The sequence below is a fragment of the Canis aureus genome, chromosome 32 (assembly GCF_053574225.1).
Source record: "Canis aureus isolate CA01 chromosome 32, VMU_Caureus_v.1.0, whole genome shotgun sequence".
In the NCBI taxonomy this organism is placed as follows: domain Eukaryota; kingdom Metazoa; phylum Chordata; class Mammalia; order Carnivora; family Canidae; genus Canis; species Canis aureus.
In genome coordinates, this window is record NC_135642.1 from 9,738,761 (window position 1) to 9,758,704 (window position 19,944).

Consider the following 19,944-nt stretch of genomic DNA (forward strand, 5'->3'; position numbering starts at 1 on the left):
GGAAACAAAAAGGAAGATGTATTAATAGCTTATTAGCTCAATTTCCTCTCTTTTCTACTAAGATTATGAGTCTGAATGCAGATTACCTCAGCACAACCTAGCTAAGAATGTGTGAGTGGTAGTTGAAGAATCTGTAGGTTCCAAAAACATTTGGAAAGCCTGGGAAAGGCTGAAAAGGCAGGAGGGGACCCTGGAATCTGGAACAAAGAAAATTCTGTACAATTTTAGATTCTTTAAGTAAGAAAAAGGATACTCAAAAGATGAGTTTTTTGCCAATGTGGGAAGATTCCATTCAATATGCAAATACTGCTAGAATACTTTCTCATGTTATTTTCTGCTAAACACTTTTGTTGTCCCATAACCATGTACTGAGAATTATAATTAGGCATTCTAAACATACTTCACATGGCAGATATTTCCAGAAGTGCAGGAGAATGAATATGCAAGTAAAGGTAACTTGGGGTTCTTGTTTGGAAGGGTGTTTCTGACGAGTGAGTCTTGTTTATTTGGCGCAAAGGTAAGATTCAGCCTTCTTTATATATCGAGTGCCTGAATGTACTTCTTAATTTCAAACACATACTTTTAATTTTAGATTTATTTTTTATTTCTATGCACCTTTATTTCATCCCTTGAACTTTTAAATCCTTTGAGGATATAATCTCTTAAGCACAATGATTTGCTCGTAGTAGGCACTCCATCAAGCTCTTTAAAAAAAAAAAAGATTTATTTATTTCAGAGGGAAAGAAAGCACAAGTGGGGGAGAGGAAGAGGGAGAAGCACTCATTGGGGAGCCCAATGCCAGTTCCACCTCACAACCTTGAGATCATGACCTGAGTGGAAATCAAGAGTCTGATGCTTAACCAACTGAGCCTCTCAGGTGCCCCTCCATCAAGCTATTAACTGATAAATTAATTAGGATTATATTCCATATCCAAGAACTCTTTCAGATCTAATTTTTAATCTCTATATAGTCCCTGTGCCATATTTGTTTGTGACTTGTTCCTTTATCTATCATGTTCTCTGTCTTTCTGTCCATTTCAAATCCCGCCAGTTGCCAAGATCTAGATCAAATAAGTCTCCTACATGATGCTTTTCCCAATTCCCCAAACCCTGAAAATTCATCAGCCTCTTTGTGCTCTTCCAGCTGACTGAACTTCTGTTAGAGCAGTGATCGTACTTTGCCACATTTTGTCCTGGTAAATCCAAACTAAAGACAGCCACTTATTCAAGCCTGAAACCTGACTAAAATGCTTGTTCTCTTTCGCTCTCTCTGGTTTTTCTTAAATTACAAACTACTTCAGGTCAGGTTTTCCAACACTGGTTTTATTATTTCCCAGAAGCCAGCATTATAGAATGGATGGGTAAGATTCACAGCACAGTAGCATTGTTTAGTATATGCTCATTTGCGGACCCCTTAAAATTACTGTTCCCAGAGTAGCTAATTACTGTTTCTGTAGGAACCTAAAAAGAATATACCTAAGTTCCATAATTGAAACAAACTGAGCAATAGGTTACCATGTCTAGAAAACAAACTGAAAATTCTATGGAGTAAGAATAATAAGCAGAATTATAACAATAGCTTGTCAAAGCTGAGAAAAGCAGTATTATCTTCCTAAGACATAGTCAGCATTTGGATAGACTTTAGAAAATCCAAAATTTTGAAACAATACTTTGTCCACCGCTTCACTTTCATATATATTGTTCCCCATATCTAGAATGACTAACACTGGTACTCATACTTCATGAGCCAGTTCATTAGTTCCTTTTATATAACACTTGGCTTTTTACGTTATTATTATTCACAGGCTGATCTTCATGGCACTGCTAGATGCCCAAGAGCAGGGTTGCTATTCTTTTTTATTTCTGCCCTTTCAATAGTGGGTACAGTACCTCACAGGGAGTATATGGTCAATACAATGTTGATGGGCAGCTGAATTTTAAAAGGTTTTAAAAAGAAGATTAAAACTATTATGAGCCAATTCTTATGTTTTGAATTGTACAGATATGAGATGGGCTAATATAAATGAGAAACTAAAGAAAAATCAAGCTAAATAGTACACATTCCAATCAATGAGAAATGTATAAGGTAAAAAAGAACTAAATGTCTTTTTTGTAAAGTGTATCAGATATCCAAAAGGCATAACAAGCATTATTATGTAATGTACCAAGCTTAAGAAATGAAACATTATATATATGGTTATACATTCACTACATGTCTGCATCCATAAATGACCTTTTTGGCAAAATTTTTAAACGTTTTCCAGCTTTGCTGATATACAGTCAATATATAACATTATGTAAGTTTAAGGTATGTAATGAGATGATTTGATACATATTGTGAAGTGACAATAAAGCTAATTAATATATCCATCCCTTCATATAATTACTTTTTTGTTTAGTGATAAAATTTACTTCATTTAGGGACTTTTAAATGAATAAAATAGTATTATTAACTACGGTCACCATGATGTGTATTAGAGACCTAGAATTTACTTGTCTTTTAACTATAAAGTTCTGTGCACCTTAACCAACATGTGCACCTCCAAATCACTGTTCTCTTTTTCTATGAGTGTAGCTTTTTTAGATTTCACATATATGATCATACAGTATTTTTCTTTGATTGACTTATTACATTTAGATTAATGCCTTCAAGATCACTCCATGTTGTCACAAACGACAAGATTTCCTTCTTTTTAGTGGGTGAATAATATGCATATATAGATATATATATATATAATTTTTCACATTTTCTTTATCAATTCATCTGTTGACAGACACTTAGGTCATTTCCATGTCTCAGCTATTATGAATAATGCTGCAATGAACATGGGAATGCAGACATCTCTTCAAGATATTGATTTCATTTATTTTCAATATACCCGGAAGTGAGAGTGCTAGATCATAGTTTTATTTTAGATTTTTTTTAGGGAAGCTCACTGTTTTTCACAGTGACTTCAATAATTTACATTCCCATCAACAATGCACAAGGATTTCCTTTTCATATCCTTCCCAACACTTGTTTTATCTTTTTTGATGATAGTCATTCTAACAGGTAGAAGGTGATATCTCATTGTGGCTTTGATTTGAATCCCCCTGATGATAAGTGATGTTAAGCATCTTTTCATGTAATTCTTGGCCATCTGCATGTCTTCTTTGGAAAAACATCTATTTGGGTCCTCTGTTCATTTTTAAATCAGACTGTTTGCTATTGAATTGCATGTATTCCTTATATATTTTAGATATTAATTTCCTATCTGATATATAGTTTGCAACTATTTTATCCCATCTCACAAGTTGGTTTTTCATTGTATTGATTGTTTTTCTTTTGAGTCTGATGTAGTCCCACATGTTTGTTTTTGCTTTTGTTACTTGTGCTATTGGTGGTATAGCCAAAAAAGTTGCTGCCAAGACCAAATGTCAGAGAGCTTTACCCCCATGTTTTCTTCTAGGAGTTTTACACTTTTGGGTTTTACATAAGACTTCAATCCATCTTGAGTTAGCTTTTGTAAGTGGTGTAAAATATGAGTTTAATTTCACTCATTTGAACGTGAATATTCAGTTTTCCAAGCACCATTTATTGAAGAAACTATCTTTTTTACCCCCACTAAGTATTTTGGCTTCCTTGTCAAATATTACTTGATCTTATATATAGGAGTTTATTTATCAGCTTTCAATTCTATTCTGTTGGTCTATGTGTCTGTCTGTATGCCAGTAGCATACAATTTTGGTTACTGTAGCTCTGGAACACACTGTGAAATCAAAAAGTGGAATGCCTCCAGCTTTGTTTTTCTTTCTTGGGATTATTTAGGCTATTTGGAGTCTTTCGTAGTTCCATACAAATTTTTAGATTGTATGTTAGATTGCTTTTCCCATTTCTGTGAAAAATGCCATTGGTATTTTGATAGGGATTGTATGGAATCCATAGATGTCTTTGGCTGATATGAACATTTTAACAATATTAATTATTCCAATCCCTAAACAAAGCATATTTTTCCATTTATGTGTGCTGTCAATTTCATCAATGTGTTATACTGTTTAATATACAGATATTTTACCTCCTTGGTGAAATTTATTCCAAAATATCTTATTGTTTTTGATGCTATTACAAATACGATTGTTCAGATAGTGCATTGTTGGTGCAACTTTATTGAATTTGTTTACTAATTCTAACAGTTTTGGGGGGAAATCTTAGGATTTTCTATGTATAAGAACTTCATATCATCTGCAAACAAAGAGATAATTTTACTTCTTCCGTCCCAAGTTTGATGTCTTTTATTTCTTTTTCTTGCCTAACTACTCTGGCTAGGACTTCCAGGTCTATGTTGAATAAAAGTGCTGAAAGAGGACACTCTTATCTCGTTCCTGATCATAGAGGAAAAACTTTCAGTCTTTCACCATTGGCTATGATGTTATCTGTGGGCTTGACATGTATGGCCTTTAATACACGAGGTACATTTCTTCTATACGTAATTAGTTGAGAATTTTTCATCATAAAACAATGTTGTATTTTGTTAAGTGTTTTTTCTCCATCTATTAAGATGTCCATATATATTTTTATCTTCTAGAAAAAGTTATAAATCATCCTTGCATCTCAGGGGTGAATTCTACTTACGGTGTATGATCCTTTCATGAATTGCTAAATTTGATTTGCCTGTATTTTATTGAGAATTTTTGCATATATGTTCATCAGAGATATTGAACTGTAATTTTCTTTTCCTATAGTGTCTTTCTCTGGCTTTGATATTAGAGTAATGCTAACCTCGTAAAATGAGTTTGAGAGTGTTCCTGTCCCTTCATTTTTTTTTTTTTTTTTTTTTGGGAAGAGCGTGAGAAGAATTGACATAATTCTTTAAATGTTTGGTAGAATAAACCAGTGAAATTACTCGGTTCTGAGCTTTTTGTTTGTTGGGAGATTTTTGACTACTGATTCAATCACTGTATTTATTTTTTGTCCTTCAAGTTTTTCTATTTTTATTACTCAGTCTTCATATGTTGTATGTTTCTAGGAATTTATCCATTTCTTTTAAGTTATTCGATTTGTTCATAGCAGTCTTTTATTATGGTATCAGTTGGATAACCTCCTGTTTCATTTCTGATTTTATTTATTTTAGTCTCCTCTTTTTTTCTTAGTTTAGCTTAAGATTTGTAAATTTTATCAAAACAGCATTTCATTTAATTGATCTTTTCTATTGTTTTACTGGTCTTTATTTAATTTACTGCTCCTCTGATACTTGTTATTGCACTCTTTCTGCTAACTTCGGTTTTACATGATTCTTCTTAAAACTGCTTTTACTGCATCCCATAAGTTTTGGTATTTTATGTTTCCATTTTCATATGTCTCAAAATATTTTTTTTAAGATTTTATTTATTTATTCATGAGAATGCACAGAGAGGAGAGAGAGAGAGAGGCAGAGACGCAGTCAGAGGGAGAAGCAGGCTCCATGCACCAGGAGCCCGACGTGAGATTCGATTCCGGGTCTCCAGGATCGCGCCCTGGGCCAAAGGCAGGCGCCAAACCGCTGCGCCACCCAGGGATCCCCTCAAAATATTTTTTAATTTCCCTTTGTTTTTTTGATGTATTGGTTGTTCAGGAATATGTAGTTTAATTTCCACATATTTCTAAATTTTCCACTTCTGTTCTTGTAGTTAATTTCTAGTTTCATATTATTGTAGTCAGAAAAGATGCTCAATATGATTTTACTCCTAAATTTACTGAGGCTTGTTTTGTTACCTAACATATGATCTATCCTTGAGAATGATCCATGCACACCTGAAAAGAATGTGTATTCTGTTGCTGTTGAATGGCATGTTCTACACACACACACACACACACATACACACACACCTGTTAGGTCCATTTGTTCTAAAGTAGAGTTCAAGTCCAATGTTTTCTTCTTGGGTTGTTTATCCATTATTGAAAATGGGGCATTGAAGCTTCCTACAATTATCGTATTGTCTATTTCTTCCTTCATATTTATAAATATTTGCATGATGTATTTAGATACTTTCACATTGGATGCATATTCATTTACAACCATTATATCCTCTCAGTGAATTGATCCCTTTATATCAAATAATGACTTTCTTTGCCTCTTGTTACACTTCTGACTTAAAACCTATTTTGTCTGATGTACTATAATTACCCCTGTTCCCTTTTGCTTTCCATTTGCACAGAGTTCTTCTTTTCCCATCTCTTCGCTTTGAGCCTATGTGTCTGTAAAGTTGAAGTGAGTCTCTAGTAGGCAGCATATAGTTGGGTCTTCTATTTTTTTTTTTTAAATCCATTCAGCCACTCTATGCCTTTTGATTGGGTAATTTAATCTATTTTAGTAATATATTTAATGCATTTTAGTAATTATTTATAAGCAATGTCATACTGATGCAATTTTATTAGTTGTGTCCTGGCTATTTTGTAGTTTCCCCATTCCTTTCTTCCTCTTTTGCTATCTTCCTCTGTGAATTGATGTTTTTCATGGTAAGAGGCTTTGACTCCCTTCTCTTCATCTTTTGTGTATCTACTATAGGTTTTTGCTTTGTGGTTACCATGAGGTTTATATATAACAGCTTATAAATATAATAGTTTGTTTTAAAGTGATAACAAATTAGCTTAAATCACACACAGAAACTCTATTATTCTATTACCCCTATATTTTGTTTTTGATGTATAATTTACATGTATTTTATGTTGTGTATTCATTAATAAATTATTATAGTTGTAGTTATTTTTTAATACTTCTGTCCTTTAACCTTTATATCAGAGAGTTAAATGATTACCATACCATGGTATTTCAGTATTAGGGTCTAAATTTGACTATATACTTAACCCTTACCAGTGTGTTTTATATTTTCACACATTTTCATGTTGTTAATCGGGATTCTTTCATTTCGGCTTGAAAAACTCCTCTCAGCATTTATTGTGGTAATGAACTCTTTATCTCACTTTCATTTCTGAAGGACATTTCCCGGTAAAGTGTTTTTTGGCAGTTTTTCTTTTTCTTTCAGTATTTTGAATATATCATCCCACTACCTCCTGGACTGTAAGCTTTCGGCTGAGAAATCCACTATAAGCCTTTTGAGAAGTTCCCTTGTATGCGGGGAATATTTTTTTCTCTTGCTGATTTTTAAATTCTCTGTCTTAAATTTTAGAGTTTTAAAATAAAGTGTCCTAGACAAGATCTTTTTGGGTAAAAATTGTTTAGGTATTTAGGAGCTTCATGAACATGGATGTCTAAACAGTCCCCTCTAGATTTGGGACATTCTCAGCCATTATTTCTTCAAGTAAGTTTTCTTCCCCTTTCTCCCTCTCTTCTTCTTTTGGGGCTCCAATTATGCATAAATTTTAATAATATCCCAGAGTCTTGGGGCACCTGGGTGGTTCAGTGGTTGAGAGTCTGCTTTCGGCTCAGGGTGTGATAATCCCAGGGTCCTGGGATAGAGTCCCGCATCAGGCTCCCCATAGGGAGCCTGACTCTCCCTCTTCCTATGTGTCTGCCCCTCTCTCTGTGTCTCTCATGAATAAATAAATAAAATCTTAACAACAACAACAACAACAACAAAATCCCAGAGTCTTCATAGGATTTCCTTACTCTTCTCAGTTTTTTTTTTTTTTTCTTCCTCTGACTGGATAATTTCAAGCGACTTGTCTTCCACTGCACAGTCTTTTTTTCTTCTTCTTGACCAAGTCTGTTATGGAAGCTATTGCACTTTTAATTTCAATCAAAGTATTGTTCAGCTTCATAATATGTCTGGTACTTCCTATGATTTCTATTTTTTCTATTAAACTTCTCATTTTGTTCATGTATTGCTTTCCTGATTTCATTGAATTGTTTTCCTAAGTTTTCTCACAGCTGAGTTTCCTTCAAACAACTATCTTGAATTTTTTTATCAGGCAAATTACAGATTTCCATTTCTTTGGGGTTGGTTAGGAGAAAAATATTATGTTCCTTTGGTGATGTTTCCTTGGTTATCATATTCCCTGAGGGCTTGCATTGTTATCTTCACATTTGAAGAAGAAATCAACCACTTTCGGTCTTTACTGACTAACTTTGGGAGAGAAATACCTTTCATCAGCCTTGTTAGGATTTCTGAGGATTTCTAAGACTTTTTAAATGGATAACATTGCTCCACACTTCTTGTTCCCTCATAAGGGTGAATTCTTTTGATTGTAGGCCTCCTTTTGATCCTACAAAGCCAGCCTCCCATTTTCTCTTCCTATGTAGTACTGAATTTTCAAGTGTGTGTGCTTTCTCCCAATCCTGCATAGTTGAGCCTGCTTTCTGGGAGAGCTCACTAGCCATCTGTAAAGGCTCACTCTTGTCACTTTCAGGAATGTGCACAAGAAGTTGGCCACTCTCTTTGCCAGTGGATATTGTATGGGTGAGGTACACAGAGTGTTGGGGATGCCTGTGGGCCATTTTGGTATATCTATAGGTAAGATGTGCCTTACAGTTCATGGATGGTTTTCCTGATAGAGTGTGCTAAGATGTGAGGAGATCCTGCCTCCCCTTGCTGTTCTCTGAGAGGCCAGGCTGCTGTTCTCCCAGCCATTCCCTGCCTGCTAGCTGTACATCACATCTCAGTATTCAGCAGAAAAGAAGTGGTCTCTGGCAGCATTACAAGCAGCTGAGGAAGCTAAAAGCTCACCCACATACTCTTACTTTCCCCAATGGGAGAAATCATAGGCTGAGAAGGTCTGTCTTGGCACTGAGTTGTGCTGTCTTGGGGAAGGGGTGGCACAGATAAAGTGTAACTGTTCCTCTCACCCTCTTCAAAATTTCCAATCTCAGATTTTTATTTTTCTCCAAAAGTGTGCTGGAACTGCTCTGCTAGAGTCTCAGATTTCCACAAAGGCACTCTTGTGGACTGCTGATAGCCAAACTCACTGTACTTTGTATGTTGGTTGGGGGAGAGAGGAGAGGCAGAGGGAGGAAGACAGCAAAATACTCTTATTCTTCCATTGTTATGCCATCCTTTCTTGGCAAAAAATTTTAAGGTTAAATTATACTTCTATATCTTAATTATTTTCAATCAGCATTATATTTATGAGGGTTACTCCTGACATATGTAGCACTAGTTCATTTAAACTGCTGTATTAGTATTTTATTTTTAATACACTATTTTATTTTTATAAGACACTTGACTATTGCTTTTTGAGTTTTACTTTTTCTTATTATAATCAATGTTGCTTTTAATATTCCTGCATTTATGTTCACATATTAGAGCTTTTATTGAGTGTATACCTGAAGTTCTTATTTTAATGTCATCAAATGTATTTCTGCATATCTTTTACTTTTTCTCTTTAAGATATCCCTTTCTATATACTTAGATAAATATACTTGATTATATTCTAAGAGTTTAAATATTTCCATTTAACATTTAAGTTCTTGAATCACTTGGTATTGATTTTTATGTAGGGTGTGAGATAGTACATTTTTTCATATGGAAAATAACTGTCTCATCAACGTGTACTAAATATAATTTCCTTTCTTCATTAATCTCAATGCAAGCTATGTTCATGAGTGCATCTTTGTGGGTTTTTTTTTTTTTAGATGTATAGTTTTCCTGGCTCTGTGTTTTGTTCCATTGGTCTATTTTCTACAACAACACCAAAACTACTACACGTTGTTAATAATTTTTAAATAATCTTTGACATTTTAAAAAAATATTTACTTATTTATTTTATAGAAAGAACGAAAGTGAGTAGAGGGAGGGAATCCCAAAGCAGACCTCCCACTAAGTGCGGAACTTGTCCTGGAGCTTGATCCCACAACCCATGAGATGGAGATCTGAGCCAAACCAAAGAGTCAGATACTTAGCCAATAGAGCCACCCAGTTGCCTCATATAATTTTTTTTAAGATTTATTTGAGAGAAAAAGAGAGAAAGAAAAAAAAAGAGCAAGGGAAAGGATTGGGGGAGAGGGAGAGAGAGAATCTCAAGAAGACTCCCTGCTGAGCATGGAGCATGACACAGGGCTCAATCCTATGACCCTGAGATCATGAACAGAGCTGAAACCAAGAGTCTGGTGCTTAACCAACTAAGCCACCCAGGTGCCTCATCACCCTATATAAATTTTGACATTTAATAGGACAATTCTTGTCTGATGCTTCTTTAAAATGCCTTAGCGATTCTCAGCCTTTTATTCTTCCAAATGAGTTCTAGAATGAGTTTTTTATTTGATAAGTGAATAATCTTATTAGGATCTGAAATGAGATTGCTTTGAATTAATGGATCAGTTTTGGAAGAAATGATTTTTTTATGAATATTGAATATTCTATTAATGAGCATAATATATCTTCCCATTTTTTATCTGTTAAATGTTACAGTTTTCTCCCTAGTAGCTTTGCCACATCCTTTTTTCGACTTATTTTTAGATAGCTTATATGTTTAGTCATTTAAATGACACAGATTCAGGAGTACAGTTTTCTAATGTGTTGTTGCTTGTATATAAAACTATAATTGACTTTTATATATTGAAATTATATCTAGCAACTTTTGAATAATTTTTCAATTAGCAAGTGAATGAAGAACATTCAGATTTTGGCAATATGGCTAACTTGAAGCTGACCAAGGGACCTAAACAACAACTAAAATCTGAAAAGTCATACTATTTGAGACATCTCTAATTCACAAGTGGCATAGGTCATCTCCAAGAATTTCTATATTCCAGAGCAATAAATAACAAAAACAGAAAAGAAAACTCACAAAAATGTCAAAGCTAACAAAAACTGAGAATGCATTATATTACTGGTGAAGATATAGAGCAATGGGAATTCTCATATATTGCCACTTGGAGGGCAAGCTGCTAATTTAAATGTTCAAATTACTGTGAAAAAATAGACACTACCTCTCAAAGCTAATCCATTGACTATCTTACAACCCAGAAATTCCATTTCTGTGGTAATACCTGTGATAAAGTTTTGTGTATGTGCACCAAGAGATATACACAAATATTGATAACAGCATTCTACAGAAGAGTAAAAACCTGGTAAAAATAAAATTTTTCATCAAGCTAATATAGTCACACAATTGATTGTTATACAGCAGCACATAAAAGATACATATATAGCCATAGCAATAAATCTTGAAAGCATAATGAGTAAAAAAAGCAAGTCTAAGAAGATAGTATATAGTATAATGCCATTTTAAAGCCCTTCCTAACACCAAAACTATACAAATTATTCTTGAATATTCAATATTTATGACAGAACTCATTTTAGAAAAAGCCCAAACACAAAATTTAGGATAGTGGTGTCTCTGAGGAAAGAATCATATGGATAAGACAAGGGAAAAACATATAGGTAGATGCAAATTATTGGTAATTCCTATCTTTTGGGCTGAGTGTTAGGTTTATGAATGTTCACTGTATCATTATGCTTTATTAGTAAGATTTGCATAACATACAAATCTTCTCTATGTCCTGAAACATATTTTTTTAACTTTTATTTATTTATGCTAGTCACACACAGAGAGAGAGAGAGAGAGGCAGAGACACAGGCAGAGGGAGAAGCAGGCTCCATGCACCGGGAGTCCGACGTGGGATTCGATCCCAGGTCTCCAGGATCGCGCCCTGGGCCAAAGGCAGGCGCTAAACCGCTGCGCCACCCAGGGATCCCTGCTGAAACATATTAATATAATAAAAATAAAATGAATAAAGATAAGAAAGAATATAAAACATTCACCCATTCATTTAAGAAATAATTATTTAATACCTACTAATGCCAGATACTACTCTATGTACTGGGAATTAAATAATACCAAGTGCCAGTATTAATCAAAACAGAAAAAACAATTCTTGTATTTATGGAGAATGTATGCTACTAGATTCAACTAAACTAACTTTATGAAACAAGACTTAGCAAAATTAAAATACTTATAAAGTTACGTGAATGGAAAATAAAAAGAAATCAATTTTTTATTTTAAATAATAAAGTATTTTTAAATCACCAACAACCTGGACAAAGGAAAAATGACTAAAATCCATTAAGGAATCTAATCCCTCCAACATATTCATCTTACTTCATCCTTTCTGAGAAGAATAGCTTCAGAGGTGGCCAAAGGGTTTGATTTCAAAACTGAGCAAATTATTGTTTTGGCTGCTTGAAGAATCTATTTTCTACTCAATGATTCACAGAATGTGAAGACAAATTGAATTTTTCCTCCTAAATATCCAATACCGATGTGCTAAAGATTTGAAATAATTGTCTTTCAAATTCAGATACAGACACAAGCCAACAGTATCCTGATTATAAGTACTGAAACTTTACTTATCCTTTCAAAAATTCTATGTGAGCTTCCAACCAAATAATCACTTATTAATATTCAATAATAGACTACCCCACAGTAGAGTATCTAGAGGTCATTACACTCAGGGTGTTAATGAATAAGCACTCTGTTAGCTGAGACTGCAGATAGTTTTCCTACCAGTCAGAAAAATTACTAATGTGGCTACAAATGTTCTATGCCAAGTTTGCATTACTAAGGAGAATTTCTAAGTAGTAAGGCTGTCCTTTTCTTATATAAATAGGAGTGATCAGAGAGGAAAAGAAAAAAAAACATTATCTAGCATAAAAACTGTGAGTAATCCTTGAGCTTTGAATGTGAAAACAAACAAAAATAATATTTATTGCCATTTGAGTGAAGATTTATAATTTAACATTGGGTTGAATTTCAGCATTTAGTAAGCTAGAATAAAAAGTTTGGAGCACTAATTCAGAATAGGGTGTTTTGCACTAAATTTTCTATGATTAAAAAACAGTAGGACTTCTACTAAAGTCAGAAAACACCTTGAAAATGGCAAAATGAACTTTTCAAAATCAGTGGATATGGTATCTTAATTAATACAGCTAAGGTTTAATAAACACCCATTTATTTTTACCTGAAATAATATGCAAAAGGATACCATTCTGGGAAGAACCTAAGCATATTTCTGAAAATAAGTGATCTTATGAAAGACCGAGGTCAAGAGAGAACTGTCCAAGAGAGACTGATCAAGAGAAAATACAATTGTTTTCATTCATAAAAATGGATGAAAAAGCAACAAAATGAACTGAAATAGTACATAAATTCAAGCAAAGCTAGAATTGAGCGGTATGTGAAGCGTAGTACTTAATACATAGTAATCACTCAATAAATGGATTTAGTACAGAAGTAGCAGGGTGCTACTGCTACTGGTTAAGCTAGAATTGATAATCTTTTAGATTACTGGCGTCCTTTCTGTATATTTTTCAAATCATCAAACAATATGTAGATTATATTTGGCCAGTAGAGCTTGACTTGTTACAGTGAGTTCAGAGCCAATTATTTTGAATAACAGAGAAAAATAATACAAGTGAAACCTACATTTGTACATTATTGCCAAATGAATATTTAAATGAGGAAAAAGTGATGTTTTGGTGATACCCTCAGAAAGCCCCTTTCTGAGGAAAAAATTAAGGGTCAAAGACATGGTAAAGTTTTCTAAAAGTAATCTATCTTTATTTAACAAACTCTCTTCAGATACCTAAGAAATCCCATCTTACTACCATATGTTAATATATTCTTTGAATATAAAATCCAAATTAAAAACTAATTCTTAACAGAAAGCTTTTGTTAAAAGCAACATTTTGAAATGCTGTCAGTAACTATCATAAATATTTGAGAAGTTAATATTTTAATCTTCAACTATAGCACAGAAAACACTTTTAGTGACAGACAGTGCTTCATTAATGGAGTTCTGTGTGTCTAATTGCTTTAGGCACAGGGAGCTGCATTATTTTGACACATGACATGCAATTAGTACATGGTCACACGGCTAACAGGAGATTTTACACCTTTTTTCCTTCTACATTCAGTGAATAATTAGCATATTTTTTCTGCTTAGAATAATAATCAGAGTCTTAGATCCAGAAATTGCCTAATGAGGTAAAATTCCAGTTGTTGACATTAATACATATGACACATTTTTTTAGTTGTTAAAGTAAACCTTGTGCTACCACTTCATTTACCCTTTCCAGAATGCCCTTACGAGTCAGGAGTTATGTTGTTCTTAGCATAAAATTGTTGAGAAGAAAGACCTCAATAGATGTTTTGTACCAGGATTTCAGTGCCCCTCACATAGTAGGTACCAAATCAACATTGCTGACAAATTTTACGAGGATATCTTTCACTATCCTGTTATCATTAAACATTTATCAGCATTCAAAATGGAAATAAGTGGTGAAGCCACTACCCATTATTTTGTATAGTTCTCAGAATAAAAAAGTGGTTATCTTACAATACAAAATTAGATCCAAACTGCTGAAGTTTTATCAAAATGCTCTTAATTTTATTTCAAAACATTTAACTGTAATAAAAAAGTCATACAATATTTCTCTAGAGCGGAGGCAGGTTTTATGTGAAGTTAATAAAGATTAAGTTTCAGGGTCAATCAATTAAATGGCCTCGTCCAAGGCAACCATTGTATTCCTAACAATTTTATCTTCATAATTTTGTGCTCCTTTCCTTAAAGAACCTTCCACCCTGGTTGTATATGTTTCCGGTCCCACAAACCCTGCATCTGCCCCTCGTAAAAATCGATCATGCCACATAAATATAAGCTCTTGAATCCCTCAAAGAGAATTTTTTTCTCCCTTGAAAATACTGGATGTACTTTCTTTTCTTTCTTTTTCTTTCTTTTTCTTTTCTTTCTTTTCTTTTGTTTTCTTTTCATGAAAATCACAGTGACTACAAGAAGTTCTATCAACAACACTAATAATTATTTAAAGTGCCAGACTTTAAGACTTAAAAGTCCCTACCCTTACAAAATTCAAAAAATTAAACTTTACTCGTTCCCTTCATTTATTACTTAACATGACTCTCTAAAATTAAGCATTCACCAATTAAACTCAATGATCAAAGTATTAACTTGATATTATGAAATGTGATAGGTATTATTACATAGGATAAGTAATATTGAAGACAAAAACTAGAACAGAGAGAATGCCCTCAACAGGATAGAAGAAAGAACTAAGGAAGCACTGCTCAGACTTTAGTTTCATCTCTAAAGTAAAGTTGTGCAGGCCTAAATGTCTTCAAGACATTTTTAAGGAAATTGAAAAGAATTTCACTATTGACTATCAATTGATATCAGTTCTAAGAGTCTTGGTTAACCAAAAAAATTATTATATTGAAGTGTTAACTATTAATAAATGAGAGAATATATGAAGTCACTAATTCTAGGGTTGTTATGATTATAGCCTATAGTGAGGGGCTTACTATTTTTCCTGTTTTTCTGTATGCATAAAAACACCAGGTAAAATTTCCATCACACAATCTACAAATCGTAACTATTCTTATTTGCTTCCAGATTACTTGTGAAATGTGAAAAGATACACACCTGTCACATCACTATGATTTGAAACTAATGAAATGACAGTTAAGGTAAATTTCCAGTTTGTAGAGTAGCCATATCAGTGTTTGAATTTTATCCACATAACAGCCTTGCAATATCTACTCTTTTTCTACCAAAAAGAAAATATCATTATGTCAGAAAAAGAAATAAGTATAATAAGAATGGCCCAATGCTGGGAAGTTACATAGGAAATAATGCAGCTGGTGTGTGTTGACAATAAGTAAAGCAAATTTTAAAGGAAGGTAGCACAAAGTATACGGTTCACTGGCAAAAGTAAATGATAGCAGCAAGATACATACATTCAATATTAGGACAGACACTTATTGGTATGATTGTGATAGTAATGGATGTCACTAACTAAGCATATATTATATCCATATACTTTACATGATTTATCTTTAACATTTGTGACACCAAGCTAGATGCTTACTATTCGTGCTACAAGTAAGTAAACTATTTTGTATTGCTGTATTTTGTATTGTTTTGACATCAGTAACTGGGGCTCCATTTGCCAGAATTCCCTTCTTTGTACAGTTCCAGGTTAGATATGGCCAGAGAAGTAACTTGTATGGTATCTGGAAGACCAAAGAGAAGCAGCAGCCCTGCCCTGGGTCAGGGCACCAGGTGCCCCTGTATCTGATACAGGGAGCTGCTGACCTGCTGCTTCATTCTGTGTCCCCTCTAGCTCGTGCCATATTTTATCCTTTGGCTTCTCAGAGTCCCAGCCAGGCACATGTGTGCCCGTGACAAAGGACATTAACCTCCCCTGAGGGGTCATTCACATCCTCAAAGTTATAATAAGGATGGGCAGCCAGGGTGGCTCAGCGGTTTAGCTCCGATTCAGCCTAGGGCCTGATCCTGGAGACCCACCTCAGGCTCCCTGCAGGGGGCCTGCTTCTCCCTCTGCCTGTGTCTCTGCCTGTGTCTCTCATGAAAAAACAAATAAAATCTTTTAAAAAAAAGTTATAAGTGAGGAGAGACAGATGCAGGTCCTGGTGTGTCCTCAGAGGTTCCAGCTTGTCTTTGCTTCTCCTTGCTTCACATCCTGTTTTTTCCCCACTCCCAACCCTGCTGACCTACAACAGCTTCAGGCACTGCCTCTGATGCAGAGGGTGTTTGTTAGCTCTCATAGCTGCTTCAACGCTACGACAAATCTTATATTCCACACCTTGCTGCCACCTGATGGAACCATTACTAACGCAGGAACCTAGCTTCCGAGAGAGAAGCAGGACTCTCGGATTTCCAATCTTAAGATGAGTCTACATTATACAACACGTTTATACACTGACTAGCAAAAACAAAACAAAACCAAAAGAGATTTGATGAAGGATTACATGCCCCACCAATACTGCAAATAGGCATCAAATAATATATCCCAAGTAAGGTGAAAATATCTATTTCAACCTGTTGTGAAATACTAGAGGTAATTTATAAAATTGGGATAAAAAAACTGGAAAGGTCTTTAATCACTGCCTTTAGTTGTTATTGTCTCAACAGCACTAGTCATTGCAAGTAGAAATGAGGGTTATAAATCTTTACAATGAAGAGGAAAACATAACTATTTACATGACCTTACTGTTTAACCAGAAAGTCTGTAAGAACCAACTGAAAAAAATAAAAGATTTCATTTTTTAGTTAAGTGGCAAAAAAAAAATCATATTTCTAGTAAGTGACAGAAGAAATTCTAAACAAGATTTGACCCTACAATGCACTGCCACCACTGGCATAATTTGGGCAACATAAGTGTATGTGGCTTTGGTGCACCTGGGTGGCTCAGTGGGTTAAACACCTGCCTTTAGCTGGGGTCATGACCCTGGGGTCCTGGGATAGAGTCCCACATCAGGCTCCCAGCTTTGCAGGGAATTTCCTTCTTCCTCTCTCTCCTCTCCCCACTGCTCATGCTCTCTTTCTCTCTCTCTCTCTCAAATAAATTAATAAATAAACTATTTTTTTAAAAGTGTATGTGGCTTATACAAAGAAAATGATACACATTTTGTATATGTTTAAAATATAAGGAAATATTTGATAATGTAAAGAGATACAACAGACTCCACAATGGGAAAGGTTAATATCAAATTCCTGAAAATATCAGTCTTCCCATATTAACAGTGGAGTTCATTGTATTATCAATACAAATTGTAATAGGGCTTTTGAAACCTGAAAATTGACTTTAATTCTCATTTCAGAAAAGAAAGGGTCAATAGTATCAAAGATACTCTATAACAAATGGAAGCGATATGTCACTAGCTCTACCCGATATTCAAATACTTCATTAAATTATAATTAAAGCAGTGTGGCTTGGATTGATTATATATACATATATATAGGCAGAGCAATGAAATAAAAACAATCCAAATATAAATCCTCTCACTTTATCTTTTTCCTTAATAAAAGGAAAAGAAACAGAAGAGTAGGGAAATTTTTTTTAGTAAATAGGAGGATAACCCACAGGAGCATTGAAGAAAAAAATGAATCTGGACTTCACCTTACTTCAAATATCAAAACAAATTAAATCACTTTATATGGCTATAAACACATGTAAATAATCAAACTATAAGAAAATAATAGAATATTTACAAAACTGTAAGAGAAAGGACTTGCTAAGCTTAAAAAAACAATAGAAGAAATTGCAAAGAAAGAGAGTAACAGATTTTACATTATAAAATGTATTCTTGGGAGGTCTGGGTGGCTCAGTGGTTGAGCGTCTGCCTGAGCTCAGGGCATGATTCCGGGATGCTGGGATTAAGTCCCGCATATGGCTCCCTGGAAGGAGCCTGCTTCTCTCTCTGACTATGTCTCTGCCCTTGTGTTTCGCTAATGAATAAATAAACAAAATCTAAAAAATAAATAAAATAAAATGTATTCTTTATATTTTGTTAGAAAAAAGGGAGTAAAAGGATATTATAGAGTAGTGCAAATTATTACAGCAAATATAGCAATAGGGTTGCTTTTATTACATAAATCACCTGAATAAATTTATAAGACAATCAAGAGCTCATAATTAAATGAACAGAGAATATGATCAGATAATTCACAAGGAAAGAATTACTATTAGTAAATAAACATGATGCAAATATTAATGTTCACTAGCAACTCTATCCATGCCAATCTACACAATAATGACACTATATTCCCACTTGTCAAATAAGTCAAATGTGGCTATTTTCATATTTAGATCAAATAATACTAATTCTAGAAACATGTCATTAACAAAACTCCATATGTGAACTCTCTGCATAAAGACATTCACCTCAGCAATATTTATGACAGTGAAATAAATAAACCTGAATACTCATATATCATGATACACTTGATATATTAGATATACCTTTTGAAATAGTATATAGTTACTGAAAAGGGTGTCTACAAGGATTTTAACATTGCATGAAAAACACTTTTAACTATGTTAATTTTAAACAGGAAGGTAAAGCCTATTATTTATAGCATGATTACAACTGCAATATAGGTTTTTTTTTTAATTAAAAAAGCAGCATGGGAAATGAAAGCTAGAGAGAAATATATCACAATACCAACAGTAAGGATGGAAAAAACCGACAATTAATAAGTGAATTCTAAAAATCTTTGTGTGTTTTATGTATCATGTATATGCTGGAGATCTCAGGAATGCTACAATCCTTTATTAAAATTCTGTTCAGGCTGAGAATTTAATGAGATTAATCTAGCATTTCTCATGGATATGCCATCCCTTTCCGTGAGTATTCTGTGGACCACTAAGTCTACATGTTTTAATGTTCGACACATGCTTACCAAATCATTCCTCATTGATAGCCAGCTGGGCAGCTTTCTTTTCTTCTCAGCATTCCATTTTTGTTTCAAATGCTGTAATCAAGAACTTGTTCAAAAGTTAATATATATTCAAAATCATATTTTGAAATTTATTCATATTATTATTTCAGCTGTTCCTTTTCAGTATAAAATGTTAGAAAATGGCTAGACATGTAATCTGAAAATTTTTAAAAACTGTGTGATATCTACAAATAAAAGAATAATTTCTACCTCCTCTCTGAACCGTATTATACAAAAACAGGTATTCAATAAGGTAGTGGCTTTCAGGTCTGGTTTCTTGCCTCTCTAATTCTCTTTACCTACATTACTTGAGATAAATCATCTCACCTAATTTAAGTATTTGAAATAGCATAATTTCAATGGTTCTTTCACATTTTAATAAATTATATTCATAATGTAAATCTTTAAAACAATCATTTGAAAGTATGGATTCTACATATAATTTTGACTACATCAGGATCAACAACTGGCACATTTATAAATTTTGACTGCATCAATCTTCTCAGAATGCAAAGATTGCTAAATCTCATCATGTATAATTTAAACTTATTTTTTAATATCCTTCTAATTTTCTTTTTTTTTTAAGATTTTATTTATGTATTCACGAGAGACACAGAGAGAGAGAAAGGCAGAGACACAGGCGGAAGGAGAAGCAGGCGGAGGGAGAAGCAGGCTCCATGCGGGGAGCTGGGCATAGGACTCGATCCCGGGTGTCTTGGATCGCACCCCTGGCTGCAGGCGGTGCTAAACCGCTGCGCCACCGGGGCTG

The 19,944-nt window shown here is 34.0% G+C and overlaps 1 protein-coding gene across 15 annotated transcripts in view; it reads right to left on the reverse strand.

Moving 5' to 3' along the window:
• LOC144302962 (uncharacterized) overlaps nt 1–19,944 on the reverse strand; it is a 776,799-nt gene that overhangs the window by 379,664 nt on the left and 377,191 nt on the right. Inside the window, exon 6 of one of the 15 annotated variants that reach the window (XR_013369981.1) lies at nt 19,137–19,208. The exons of 13 other annotated variants lie outside the window; for them this stretch is intronic. The gene's annotated coding sequence lies outside the window, so the exon portion shown is untranslated. Of the gene's footprint in view, nt 1–19,136; nt 19,222–19,944 lie in introns of all 15 variants that reach the window. One more of the 15 variants, XR_013369985.1, reaches the window with a different exon arrangement.